The sequence below is a fragment of the Amblyomma maculatum genome, chromosome 2 (assembly GCF_055883805.1).
Source record: "Amblyomma maculatum isolate TAMU_Amacu chromosome 2, ASM5588380v1, whole genome shotgun sequence".
NCBI classification, from domain to species: Eukaryota; Metazoa; Arthropoda; class Arachnida; order Ixodida; family Ixodidae; genus Amblyomma; species Amblyomma maculatum.
Genome location: NC_139345.1, coordinates 220,650,206 through 220,665,484, shown reverse-complemented (window position 1 = coordinate 220,665,484; position 15,279 = coordinate 220,650,206). Strand labels below are relative to the sequence as shown.

The following is a 15,279-nucleotide window of genomic DNA, read 5'->3' as shown; positions in this document are numbered from 1 at the left end:
AAGCTCTTTGACAGTCTTGGGTGTCTTAAACGAATCAAAAATAATACGGCGTGACGGACCAAGGCAAAGAAGTCACACAGGACTAGCGCCTTTTTTTTTATTTCGCATCACACCTGTCTTTTCGTAGAAAACCAGGGAGCATCACACATCTATCGCATGCTGGTGGAGCAACAGCTGAGGGAATACATCATATTAACAGAAGAGGAAAAACGATATCTAATCAATATTTAACAAGGTCATCTGGGAGAAAAACAACAAATAATTTCTTTCCCCTTCGCTCTACGCCAGAACAACGAAGCAAGCCTGACCCAGGCAAAACCACCAAATCTACAATAATTATCAACCGAATGCGGAGTGATATAAGATGACCAATAGGAAACGTGGAAAAAAGGGGAAAAAAGTTGTGCAATTAGACCAAAGTCTGCGTCGAGGGTGTAAAAGTCGAAACCATCAACACAACAGAAAACTTTAAAAGCAATAAAAACAACAGCGTGTGGAGTGATAGCATAGAAACATGAAAAAAAGTGAAACAAAAGAAAAAAAACCAACTCATAAGACCAAAGTCTGTGTCAAGGGTATCAAAAAAGAAAAGAAATCCGTGCGGACACATCGTCCAACGACAGCCTATTAGCTATATAAAACCGGCTGGAAAGACACTTCCGCTGCAATGCTAAGCGTAATGGAAGGCTTGCTCATGCACCTGCTACGTTCTTTTTTAATATAATAGGTTTGTATCGTAAGAGGTGGTAGTCCTATCGTTTGTGTGATGTCTTTGTCTTCGTCCGACGCACCGTATTATTTTTGATTCACAATGTACCAACTAGCCCAAACAAGAGTTCTACTTCAAAAATGTGTCTTAAACGATTCGACAGCCTCCGTTTTCTGGCGATCGGGTCGCACCCCGTGTTCGTCAACAAAATGTTCGAGCACCACTGCTTGCCGCTCGCCAAACCGGCACTTCCTGGAATTAAGAATAAGGCAGGTGTGAGGCGAACAGTCCAGGACATCAGCTAGGCGTTTTGTGTCGGACAGTAATGTATATTGCGCAAAAAGACGAGACGAAGAGGAGAAGTGGACAACGACTGCGCCGTCGTTGCCCACTTCTCCTCTTCGTCTCGTCTTTTTGCGCAATATACATTACCGAAGCAGACTGTCTATCACGTCTTCCTCTATCCACCACTGAATGCGACGCCGACAACTTCGACGACTATATTTCGGTTATGGTCGCAGAGTTTCCGGATCTTCAAGTGTTTAGATCGGAACAGCAAACAGATACGGGCCTCGCAACCAGAGATGGGCAAATGCCCTCATTTTGGCCTTTCATCCCTCACCCTCATTTTCCAATCGGCGGTCCTCCCTCACCCTCATCCTCACTTAAAAAATTTTCCTGGCCCTCCCTCGCCCTCACCCTCGAATAAAAAATTTTCCTAGTCCTCACTCACCCTCACCCTCATTTCGTTTGCCCTCCCTCACCCTCAACCTACTGTTCAGCAGTTTTAATATTCTAACTCTTTCATTATTTTCGATCTATGTCAACGTTATACTGAGTCGAAGTAGGCGTAAACTATCCTTCTCTGCGTCTGTTTTCGGCGGTGTTAAGCCGAGTTGATCATTTAGCAATCCGAATTTCTCGGAGCTAATAATGAACTTAAATAAATTACGTGGCTGCGTTCATCCTGTAGCCAATCACAGGCAATAGCCATCTGGTACTTGTTCCGACAGCTGCTGAGAATGAGATATGCACTGCATGAGGAAGCTAGAGGCTGTGAAAAGTGCAAAGCACAATTCGGACAGCGCCCTAGGCATGTCAATAAAAGGCGATACTTCGAGGAGGAAGGAAAATAACAACTGGCATAGTTTACCGGGGAAACCTGTACACCAGTTCACACTCGATATGTTTGAAGGATATAGACGAAATACTCTACACCGCATGCGACAGGGGGAGATACGAACTTCTAGCCAGTCGCAGACGGAGAAGGCAGGAGGCATAGACGGCATATTGGCAACAGAGCAATGTAATTCAAGTAACAGGAAAACTCTATCACACTGAAGCATAAATTTTGAGGGGGTCAGTTGGTCCTGACCCTTATTCGCTTCGCCGAGGGGGGTGGGCGTAACTCTATTGCGCTTCTGGTTTTCGCGAACGCCGCCTCAGTAGAGCTTAAACTTGTTTTTTTTTTTATTTCTATTAAAGTTATATGAGAACAGAACGAGACAGCGCCTAACTAGAGCAGTACGACGTACAAAATGAACAGGCCAGCATTTCGTGCCTAAGGTTCTATTATGCTTCCTGGATTGTGTGCTTAAACCTATAGATTCGCTTATGAAAAAAAGTAGCACTTAGAACGGGGACAGAAAAGCAACACATACGCGCCAACTTGCCAGAATCGGCACTCTAGCTGTATCAGTATGCCTAAGCCCACATCTCCTAGCTGATCTTCTTAATTCCGGACAATCCGTACTCGCATATGCAAAAGCCAAGAACCGGATTGCCCACACTGAGAAGGCAAGAGCCGCAAAAGAGTGAAACTCACCTCGAACCTGCATGTACGAACTTTTGACTTGGACCGTGCATTTGCCGAAAATATCCGAGGGCACTGCCGCAATGGAAACTTATTCGCGAACATTGTGCACAGACGTCCTTGAGCATATATAATTTGCAACAGCGCACCATATTGTTGCTTTTAACATAAGCATCAACAACTTGAGTGGTCTGATTGAAAGCACACAGCAACACAAACTGAAGGGCTTCCCCGTCGTTCCTGCCGTTTGCTGGTAGTTTTTTTGCGTTGTTTTTGTGTGTGTGTGTGGGGGGGGGGGGGGGGGGGATTGGACTGAAGGAAGACCCTTTGGACAGAGAGAGCGGGAAAGGAACGAACGGTGGTGGACGCGTGTGTATCCTTCTGAGAGCACTGCTGCCACATGCACCCATGTCTCCACCCGGCTCCTCAGGGAGATCTGATAAGACCAGCCACAGCCGCTGCTTGATCCCGGCCATGGACCAGCGAGCGTGGTCTGCCCGCCCCGCAGAAGAGATTTTTTTTAAAACAGCTTTCCTATTGACAGCTTCCCTCGCTGTGAAGGGAGTATAGTCAGGGGGCAAAGCCCGACGCACACATGCTTGTTTTGTGCTTTATCTATCGTCTCCCAGCAGCGCCGAGACAGTCCTCAAACAAAGCGCCGCCACGGAAAGCTCTCGTGTACGCAGGCTGAGCTGCGTCCCGGCTAACAACGTTCCGGCTACAGCCTTCTAGAACACTGTAGCCCGCTGAATGGAACATCTTCCCGGCCTAGTACGAATTTCGTTGCTTCGTTTTTAGTTTGTTTAGCAACACACACATGGTGTATGCGTGCAGAAGGCAGAAAAAGGGACAGGACGAAGCAGGCATCTCGCTCACACGAGGAGCGAACAACTTCTTGCACAACAACATAGAGAATCCGCAGAAGAGAGGAGGACTCTTTCCCTCCACTGAAATGGCTAAGCAGAATCAGGTGTACAAAAGCAGTGCTGTCATAATTTCAACCTGCCAGCTAGAGATCCAAGTACATACCATGACTACACGGAACTGGATTTCATTTAACCTCAGCTGTCTGCTTTATTGAGTCAGTCTTAGAGTGAGTGTGAGGCGCTGAAGGGTAGCGTTCAAGAGCAGGTATCACGCAAACCCTCGAAGCTTTCTTCCCCGAAGTCTTTCTTTTGTTCAGACCTGGCAGACGTTTTAACAGTATGCGAGACACGTGCTCTCTGATGCGACTCTAGCCTTGGCGGCATGCATACAAGTACTTCATCTCACCTTGCTATCTTGTTGGGATACTTATTAAAACGATCTCATTAAGTCGTAAGCTAAAAATACCGCCTGTGCTCAAGATACAAGCGTCCTGGAGGGCTGGACTTCGATATCGCCCTCTCATCTCAATAGGCGAAAAACACTCCACGGCGGGTCGGGCCCAGCCCGTGCGAATCTCTATCACCGAGTGTGAGGAGACGCTTTGTAGCTGTCCTCGATATAAACCGTACTATGTGTCAGTTAAAAATTTCATTTCAGCGGTTGCGTTATTTCTGCAGCATTGAACCAGCATCACCTTTTCGCTTTATATATCATGACGTACCAACCACAGGAAACCATGCTTTGGATAAGAAGCCGTTGAAAGCCGGCATAAACATGGTCCACCCCTACAGTGAAGCTGATCTTGGCAAAGTAATGGCAAACTAAGAAGACTGGCACGCTGACATGTCGGGATATTTAAACTCCTCAAGTTATCGGACAAGGCGACCGAGGCCTCAATTGCTAACACAAGTGGTGAATTCCATCTTAATGCAGTACGCTTCGCACACCTTTCTGCTGAGTTTAGACGCGAACTTCTTAAGATTGCCGTTTCACGGAATCGAGTCGCACGCCTCAGTTCTGATGCAGTGGCGGCAATAGACGTCTAGTTGCCCCCCCCCCCCCCTCTTTCTTTTCCTCCGCCAGTGCGCCTACTCGTGTGTGCAGCTCCTGAGGTGTGCCGCTTTTGCAACATCAAATTTGTTCTATGTAGCTTTTGGCATATGGCAGCCGTGTACGGTAAACGAACGCACTCTTCGACGGAACAAACCTGCCTACGCGCTTGATGCTACATCCCTGCTTGTGCTTTCCCTGCATCATATTGCACACACCAGCCAATATTATTGGTGCAGTGATGAGCCACGTTTTTTAAGCGGTTGGAGATTTGATAGTAATATGGAATGGCAACGGCTCTTGTACTTTGAGCTTCTTCAGCTCAGCGGTGCTCCTCTGCATCCCTAGCATCATTAGCAAGGCCCTTTAAAACAGGATAACCAACTTACAGGGAAATCCTGCACTGATCAGTGTTTGCAGCCAAACATCTATGCTATGTATCATTTCATGTAGGCACGATTTGTCAAGAGCGGCATGCAGGTAGTTTCTTTAGCAATACCCTTGGAAACTTGACTGGTGGTTTAAAATACCTTCTATTTTAGCGAGGCTCATACCACCAGCATGCTTTGATTTTGCAAACAGCAACAAATGTATCTAAGAACTGAAAGCACCCTTGCCTTGGCACCTCATAGCTGAAGCCAACCCGGAAGCGCATTCGGCAAAGATTCATAGAACCCGGTTCGCCATTGTCATACGTACCCCTGTAATGCGTGAGTCTGTCATAACATAATGCCCTACGATCGTCGGGTATTACGATGCATTAAACTTATTCTGACTACAGAACGGATGTTAAAATCAAATAAAGAATACGAGAACATTACTCCGGTACAGGACTTCAACAGGTTAACACGAAATGCGAACACACTCTTTGGATAGTGGAAATGAAACAACTCTTTCTTGAAATTGTGCTCAATGCTCACCAACGATATTAAAACCCATCTGAAGAAAACTAACTTAAGAACATAGATAAACTAAGACCTAATGTTATAGAAATTACAGAAAGAAATAATGCATTGTAATTACTTGCCGCACATATTAATGAACGATATGATGATTTTGCTAATTCCCAACAAAGCAAAAAATGGTAAAAGAAATAGAAAAATTCTGCTTGTGTCTGCAAACACATGACAAAGATTGCATCGGATATTGAACTGTGGTTTATTTTATTGGAGCTCTTATCCGCACAAATTTACTGCTGTTTATATTCCCTTGGTTTTGTTGCGAATTGTAATTTACACTTTTTATGAAAGTTTTATGTAAAATCTTACTAACTAGACAGTCACGAAACGTTGTCAAGAAATACTTCTCATACGTCGACTACTCTTGCAAGCCACTCTGAAGGAGGGAGAAAAAAAAAACGTGTGGCAGGGTCGCAGCAGATAAGATCACCCCACCTCGGTCTTTTGTGTTCAACGTTTCTACTGCGCGTCCCAGCTTTTTTGGACGCGCTTTTTTTTTCTGGACCTGTTTTTGCCTGAATAGCAAAGACATAGTTAGCAATTAGAAACGGCTGTCCTGTGTATTTCCCCGGTCCCTTCGGGTTCCGTGAGACTGGAAACAGCGATATCGCTTTCAGCGACTCCCTGCAGCTCTCTAGTGTCGTTCGTTTTTAGACTTTTCTTTACCACGAGCACCGGGGCAACTTCGTGGCTTTCATTCCTGCTTCTTTTTGCTGCAGCACCTGTGCCCCGTTCCATCTGTTTTCTATACAACACAACAGAATAGTGGAGGAGAAAGTGCGTGGTGACTCGTGCTTTTCATGTTGCCGCGTGCTTTTTCTTACAATACAGAAACTACGCCTTTTGTGGAAGGTTCGCCCCCTCCCCTCAAACACTGTGTCTTTCCCTCCCTCACCCGCACCTCACCGCCTCTGCCCTCCCTCACCCTCGTCCTCACGAATTTTTCAGCGCCGATCCTCCCTCGCCCTCACCTCACTGAATCAAATCCTCACGAGGTGAGGGTGAGGACGCCCTCATGAGGGTTCATCCTCGTGAGGATGCCCATGTCTGCTCGCAACTCTCTACAACGCCCCGCAGGCCCGTTGAGGTGTCGGCTGTTTTTTGTACGTAATGGCGTCTTGTGGAAAAGAATTTTTCTTCATTGGGCCCACGTACTACCTGTACTTCCCCAAAGCCTCTGTTCGTCTGTTTTGCGCTTACTGCACGCCGACCCCACGTCTGATCATCTCGGATCGCTCGGACGCTCCACCGCGCACAAGAACGCTTTTATTGGCCAAAGATGCGATCGACCATTGACAGATATGTGGCACGCTGCACACAATGTCAGCGCAACAAACACCATACAGTTGCATCCCGCTGGGCTGCTGCACCCTGTGCCACCTCCCAGAATGCCTTTTGAGTAAATCGTCATCGATCTGCTGGGTCCATTACCAAACTCTTGCTTTGGCATCCGGTGGATTGTCGTTCGCACCGATTATCTTACTTGGTTCTGTGAGACGGCAGCTATCCCATCAGCTACACCCCATCAAATCTTGCTTTTTCTACTCCGCTCAGGGATTTATGCCATGAATCACCGCGGGATAATAAGTGACCGGGGGCGTCAGTTCACGGCGGATGTTAAGGAGCTCATGAATCTATGTGCAACAAATTTTCGCCACTACACACCTTACCCCCCGCAAACTAATGGCTTGACAGGGCGCATGAACAGGACTTGACAAATATGATTTCAATATACGTGGCTGCGAATCACAAGAACTGGGACATGATCCTGCCATTTGTCACATATGCCTTATTTGCAGCCACTCATGAGACTAGGAGTTATTGCCCTTTCTTTTTTCGGTACGCCCGGCCACCACGCTACACCTTGGACACCATATTGTCGTTCTCCCTAATCAATGAACCCTGCATCGATGTGTCTCGAAGAAGAAGCTCGGTGACTGGCGCGCCTGCGGACCATTCCTTCCCAAGACCGCTCCAAGGAACGCTCCAATAAACGCCGTCGGTATGTTACCTACGCTCCGGGCTTCGGCGACCGCTACGAAGGCCAGAAATTGTTGGCTCACTACGATGGACCTGATTATTAACCGCATCCGTGATGTGACCTACGAGCTTGCATGCCTCTCTGCAAAAAGACAACTATCGCACGCTGCCTGCCACCTTAGTGAAACGTCGCAACTCGCCTGGCGGGCTTCGGCAGGGGAAATGCAACGGGCTGCGAGGATGGCGAAGCTGCGCTAGAGAAGAAAGAGAAAGTGGTGCTCGCGTAGAGCCAGAGGACTGAGTGCTGACACGGTGCCCCTGCCGACGACCAGTGCTTCACCAAAGCTTTTAGCGTAACAATATATATTGTGAAGAAGTACGTGGGGAACATTTCAATCGGTGGAATAGTTATCGCTGCGCGTGTTGGACCTGACAGTGTCCGCTGTCGCTGTGTTCGCCGCTGATCTTCCCAGTCCGAGCACCAAAGGCAAGTGGATTCGCTTGTCGGATTGGCGCCTGCCACCGACAGCTCCTCCCTGCTGCAGCAGATAAAATATTTCGTTCGTGAACAGGTGTCGCGTCAGCTTTCACTTCTCCTTAGCTCCCAACAGCCACCGTATTTGGCCCCTGCTATCCGTCACACTTGTCGCCTCTCCGCTATCTTACGCCGACGTCTCACGACTTTTTACCACTCCTGTGACTTACACCAACGTTGGCCCAAGACCTGTCGCCGTTCCATTAACTTATGCTGAAATTGCCGCAAGGCCTCAACCGTCTACATACCCTGCAATATCAGTGCCTGTACAAGCAATCACCATTACCATCATATCGTCGACGGTAAGCAACCCATAGCGTACAAATGAGAACCGTCCGATTTGCTACTTTTGCGAACTGCCTGGCCATATTGCCCGCTATTGTCGTCGCTCTTATTCAGTGCCAGCACCACCTGGCCAAGCTTCCAGGTACTGGCCTCCATCAAGTGAGTACTCCGCATGTGACGAGCAAGCAAGTCATCCTTTTTCTCCAGACCTCTCCGCCCTCTAAAGCCGCCGTTCGCCTTCGCCGCGACGCCGCTCCATCTCTCCAGTGCGACATCGTCGCCAGAATAATCAAGAGGAAGACTAGGTGCCGCAGTTCCCAAGGCAAGAACTGCGCCCCATTCGAACTTTCAAAGACCTCGGCGTTCACCTGCCATCCTTATTGAAGTTTTGGTAAAGGGCATTTCTGTCATGGCTCTTATCGACTCGGTGCCGCGATTTCAGTAATGGACGCTAATATTGTCGCTCGTTAAAGAAAGTGAAGACGCCAGTTTCAGGACTCTCTTTGCGCGCGGCCACTGCTGAACACATTACGCCGTTAGCAGCATGCACCGCTCTAGTCATGATCCAGGACTCATTGTATACTACCGAGTTTGTCGTGCTGCCATCTTGTTCACATGCGCTCATCCTAGACTGGGATGTTCTGTCCCGTCACGCTGCTAACATCGACTGTGCTTGCGCTGAAGTGCTCTTGACTTTGCCCGATGACTTGGCAGACGCTGCGTCGTCGAATTCCTGTGCTAAACCCCTTGTCGCCGAAGATATCGACCTTCCGCCCTGCTCTTCTGTGCTTGTTCGTGTCGCTTGTGACTCTGTTAGCGATGGCACTGTTCTCTTCATACCAGCTCATACTTTCCGCAAGTACCTTCCATTGCCGTACGCTGTGCTCGCTATTTCCGCTGGCCTTTCCATGTTATGGGTCTCTAACCAATTTAGCTCTCCTACTGTTTTGCGCCATGGTGAATTCCTCGGCAGTATCCAGCCAATCGCATCTATTCTGATCTCTGAGGAACCTGACGATGCGCAGCAATCTGCCGTGATTGCGCTCAGCCCCCGTTCACCTGCGCCCGCTCACCCCTCTACAGACTTGTTCCTCCATTCCATCGACGTCGATCTTCCTACAGCGCAGCGCACAGAGCTTTTGAACCTACTACATCACTTTCGCTCCTCTTTCGACTCTCATCACGTTCTCTGGGTCAAACGTCTACAGTCACTCATCGCATCGACACCGGCACCCACGCACCACTGCGACAGCGCCCCTATCGTGCTCCTGCAACCGAACCCCAGGCTATTGAGGAGCAAGTCGACCTAATGCTTCCGAACGGCGTGATTCAGCCCTCAAGCAGCCCTTGGACTTCACCTGTTGTCCTCGTAAAAACGAAAGATGCTCTAGGTGCCACCAAGCCCCTTTAGTGGGCTTGGTGGCACCTTGACGGACACCATGAGCAACCAATTTCTTCTTCTTGTACAGATGCTGCTCGGACTGACAGGGACCACAGGAAAATTCGGCCCATCTTCAGCAGTAGAGCACCATGCACCGGGAACGCTGGCGATCCTACGGCATCAAGAACGACACTACATCATGCTTCATACCCTGCTGACTGCCACGTCCTCGGAAAGAGCACCGGCTAAGATTACGTTGCCTAACCTGCACCGCCCCTTTGGTCAGGCAGTGTCATCAGTGACGTCAGAGGAAGCGTATAAAAGGCAGCCGCAAGCAAGGACCCCCTTTAGTGGGCTTGGTGGCACCTTGACGGACACCATGAGCAACCATTTTCTTCTTCTTGTACAGGTTAGAAAGAAATTTCTTTTTGCTAAGTGTTACAAAAATGATATCTTCTTAGTGGTGCTACCAAGCCCTGAGTGTATGTTATGTTGTTTCTGTGACTCATTTCGAATAATCCGTTTGATGTTCTTATTGCTAAGTGGCGACATTGAGGAAAATCCAGGCCCCCCAGATACACTGGGTGAGATCTTGAAAGTCGTAACGGAAATAAAGTTATCACAGCGCGCTCTGGAAGAAGGATTGCAAGGAGTTCAATCCAGACTGGCTGAGATAGAAGCTACACTTGCATCTTTCAAACAGCACCATGAAAGACTAGAAAGATGCGAACAGCAGGTTGCCGAAGTGAACAAAGATGTGGGTAGGCGGAGCAAAAGATTGGATGATCTGGAAAATCGAAGTCGCAGGAATAACATTATTGTTTACGGTTTGGAAGAGAAGAGCAATGAAAATAGTAAAGATCTGGAACAAGCAGTAGTTTCAGGTGTGTTCAAGGACAAACTTGGTGTAGAAACCAGATCAGTTGAGCGTGTCCACCGTATAGGCAAGAAAAAAGAAAATAGTACAAGACCAGTAATCATAAGGTTTTTCGACTTCGCAGAAAAAATGACCATTCTTCGTAACTGTAAGAAACTTAAAAACAGCTCTCTATCTATATCTGAAGACTTCTCGGCGTCGGTGGGTGACATACGTACTAAACTTTGGCAGTCCTGTAAAACCGAACGAGACGAGGGTGCTAAGCCAACACTTGTTTTTTGACAAACTTAAAATAAAAAATCAACTGTATGTATGGGATGACGTACAAAAATGCAGACTGCCTTTGGAAGATGTAGGTCAAGACGACGCAGAGAAGGTCGATGTTAGCAGCGCGTGACAGAAGGGCGTTGTGATACCATTTTGTGTGCTATGCTTTAACGCAAGGAGTATTGTTAACAAAACAGAAAAACTAGAAGATATCATCCTAATTCACTCACCTGATGTTGTCGTCATAACTGAAACGTGGCTACACGCCGGCATTCATGATTCGGAAATACTTCCACCATCTTACTTTCTCATTCGCTCTGACCGCGATAGTCGTGGGGGCGGTGTCGCTATCGCAATAAAACATGGGTTATCTTTTCGCAAAGAGCAAGGAATTGTAGATCATGAAAGTGTGTGGTGCACGGTATACGTCAATGTGTCACCTGTACTGATCGCCGGTATTTATAGGAAGCCAAATGCAACTGACGACTACATCACAAAAATACAAGATTTTATTTGCGGAAGCTTGAACGATCGTTCCAAGTGTAGTGAACTACACGAGGATATACGAAGACAAGGATGAAGTAGGAGAGAATACCACGAAGACGAGGATAAGGACGACAAAGTGCCGCTGCGCTGCTCGAGCTCGCTTGTGGAAGGCCTAGACTGGCTGTGCTCTTGTGTGGTTCTTTGTGCAACTTGGAGAGGGCTATTATCCCTGTTAAAGGACAGTAAACACCCCCTTTCACTTGGTGGAGGTCAGGATTTCCTGCCGTCCTGGAGCTTCGAAGCCGCACACTCCCGACACAAGCAATGACCGACGCTACCACCCCCAGTCCAACCGGCCCCTCATCCGCCGTGTTTTGCGCTGGAGCTTTGCGCCAGCGTGATCCTCCTATCTTCAGCGGAACCGGCGACCACGACGTGGAAGACTGGCTGTCATCATATGAGCGGGTCAGTACGCACAACAAATGGGACGACGGTCTCAAATTAAATAACGTGATATTCTACCTGACGGACGTTGCCAACCTGTGGTTCCGCAACCACGAGGCCGATATCTCCTCGTGGTCTGCTTTCAAGACTACTTTTTCCGATATCTTCGGTAGGCCTGCAGTGCGCAAGCTGCGCGCTGAGCAACGCTTGCGCCGCCGTGCACAGCTACCCGGCGAAAATTTTACGAGTTATATTGAAGATGTTGTAGATCTGTGCAAGCGCGTGGACGCTTCAATGACAGAACAGGCCAAGATTAGTCATATTTTACAAGGAATCGACGATGACGCGTGCCAGATGCTTCTGGCCAGAAACCCAGCAACCGTGGTCGACGTCATCAATGCATGCCAAAATTTTGAGGAATTACGCAAGCGCCGTCAAATCACTCGTTCTTCGCTCTCACACCAGGAGCCTCTTGCAGCTTTAACAGCTGACGCAGAACAGTCCCCCTTGCTGCAACAAATCAAGCAGTTCATTCGAGAAGAAGTTGCCCGTCAACTGTCCCTCGTTCCCCATCGTCCTGACGCTTCCTCTTCTTTGGCGCCAAAGTTGCAGCAAGTCATCCGCGAACAAGTCGCAGAAGCACTTCCTACGCTTCCTGAAGCTCCTGCCGTCGCTCCTTTGACATACGTCGGAGCACCACTACAATATAGCCAACCGTCTGTCCCAGCCCCTTTGACCTACGCGGCAGTGGCTGCGCGGCCTCCGCCTGAGCCGTTACCACCCGTGCAGCCTGTCCTACGCCATGCACCGCTTCCTCAAACGGCTCCGCTTCATCCTGCGACTCCGCGCTATTACAACCCGTGGCGTACTTCTGACAATCGCCTTTTTTGTTACTACTGTGGTTGCCCTGGACACGTGGCCCGTCGGTGCCGTCGCCGCATGGCTGCGCGTCCCCAGCCAGCGTCTTCGGAGTACTCCCCACCGCTGCTTCGTTCTGCTCCGTCTTCTCCTGCATAGTACACGACCAATCGTTCTCCTTCTCCACGTCGCAGGTCACTGTCACCAATGCGCCGGCGACCACCCCCTGCTGATGAGGGAAACTAAGCTCCGCGGTTCCTGAGGCAAGAACTGCGTACTCTGCGAAAAGCTCAAGGCCTCATATTTCTCCCACGAACGTTATAATGATTTCTATCGATGGTCTGTCCGTATATGCGCTGGTCGATACGGGTGCTGCAGTGTCAGTGATTCATGAGCAACTCTGCCGACGATTACGAAAAGTTACGACGTCATTTAACGGTTTGTCACTCCGCACTGCCAGTGAAGAGAGAATTGCACCTTTAGCAGCATGTACAGCGCGTGTCGTCATTGAAAGTATTTTGTACAGTGTCGAGTTCGTCGTTTTGTCATCTTGTTCCCACGACGTGATCCTCGGATGGGACTTCTTGTCTAAACATAACGCCGTGATCGATTGCGCCCGAGCTGAAGTAGAATTTTCTGCACTGTGCGACGCACTGCCCGACGACAACCGTTCAGTGTGTCCTCAAAAGCTCACCATCGCTGAAGATGTCGACGTAGCACCAGAGGCTTGTGCCCTTGTGCCTCATTTGTGTCCTGCTGTGTCAGACGTTAGTGTTTTATTTACGCCGTCTGCATCCTTCATCCACCGCAAGCACCTGCCGCTGCCATCTGCTGTTCTCGATGTTCACGGTGGCTTCACGAAGCTACTCATCTACAATCTGTCCCCACGCCCGATTACTCTGCTACGTGGGGAATCTCCCGGTTCTATTCAACCAGCCCACCTTCTCGCTGACCTGGATGCCTCCGAGACCTACCGCAGTAACTACATTGATGCTCTGCAGTCCGATCCGACGCCTGATTCGTTGCCAGATGACTTCTTCCGAACCGCCATCGATAACGCTCTTCCTTCCACCTACCGGACTCAGCTCGTGGCCCTTTTACAGACATTTCGCTTCGCTTTCGATGCCGCCCACACACCTCTCGGCCGCACTTCCACAGTCGCGCATTACATTCAGACCGGCTCTAACTCGCCTTTTCGACAGCGCCCCTATTGTGTGTCAGCGGCAGAGCGTCGCGTGATCAATGAGCAAGTTGAGGACATGCTACAACGTGGTGTAATCCGTCCATCACAAAGCCCCTGGTCTTCACCAGTGGTGCTAGTGAAAAAGAAAGATGGCTCGTTTCGCTTTTGTATCGACTACCGGCGCCTCAACAAAATTACCCACAAGGACAATTACCCCCTTCCGCGTATAGACGACGCTCTTGATTGCCTCCAAGGTGCCGAGTACTTTTCATCTCTTGATTTACGTTCAGGTTACTGGCAAGTACCAATGGCCGCCTGTGACAGAAGACCACATTTGTGACGCCGGATGGCCTCTATGAATTTAATGTGATGCCCTTCGGTCTGTGCAATGCGCCCGCCACATTCGAAAGGATGATGGATAACATCTTGCGGAAGTTCAAGTGGCACATCTGCCTCTGCTACTTGGACGACATTGTTGTCTTTTCCACCGACTTCGCTACGCACCTAGAGCGCTTGCGGCAAGTTTTGGTTTGCCTTACTGACGCCGGCCTGCAACTGAATCTCAAGAAGTGTCACTTCGGTGCCAGGGAGTTGACTATTTTGGGGCACATCGTCTCTAAGGAAGGTGTTCGCCCTGATCCGGCCAAGCTGCGCGCAGTGGCGGAGTTTCCTAAGCCGGTTTCGCTCAAGCAACTTCGAAGCTTCATAGGTCTATGCTCCTATTTTCGGCGCTTCGTGCAGAATTTTGCTTCAATAATTGCACCCCTGACGAAACTACTCAGAGGAAACAATGACTTAACTGCGTGGTCGGTCGAGTGCGACGAAGCGTTCAACGCATTGCGCCGTCTTTTGACTTCGCCACCAATCCTTCGCCACTACGACCCGACAGCACCCACCGAGGTCCATACTGATGCGAGTGGCGTTGGCCTCGGAGCTGTCTTGGCACAACGGAAAAACGGTTTTCACGAATACGTCGTCGCGTACGCGAGTCGTGTCTTCTCTAAAGCCGAATGCAACTACTCAGTTACGGAAAAGGAGTGTTTGGCAATTGTGTGGGCATTGACGAAAATCCGACCCTACCTTTACGGTCGCCAGTTTGACGTCGTCACGGACCACCACGCGTTATGTTGGCTGTCCTCTTTTAAAGACCCGTCCGGCCGCCTCGCACGATGGGCTCTCCGCCTACAGGAATTTGACATCCGCGTTATATATCGCTCTGGCCGTAAACACATGGACGCCGACGCACTGTCTCGTTCTCCCCTCTCCAACGAACCTGCTTGCTCTACGGCGGCTGATCCCGTCCTCTTCTCTCTAACCATCGCTGACATGCCTGCGGAGCAGCGCAATGACCCGTGGCTCGCCTCTCTTATCGACGTCGTGTCCACTTCTAACGCTGCTGCACCTTCTCGGGCTTTACGCCGTCAAGCACCACACTTTGCCCTACGAGATGGTCTTCTCTACCGCCGCAATTATATGACTGATGGTCGGCGATGGCTTCTCGTCATTCCTCGCCATTTACGACATGAAATTTGCGCCTCTGTCCATGCCGACCCTCAGTGGGCCCATCCTGGTGTCGTCAAGACGT

General features: G+C 49.4%; 1 protein-coding gene across 1 annotated transcript in view; it reads right to left on the bottom strand.

Annotated features, from left to right (window-relative positions):
• The window catches only part of LOC146201327 (venom peptide isomerase heavy chain-like), a 510,925-nt gene that overhangs the window by 437,426 nt on the left and 58,220 nt on the right, over positions 1 to 15,279 (bottom strand). The gene's annotated exons all lie outside the window — the stretch shown is intronic.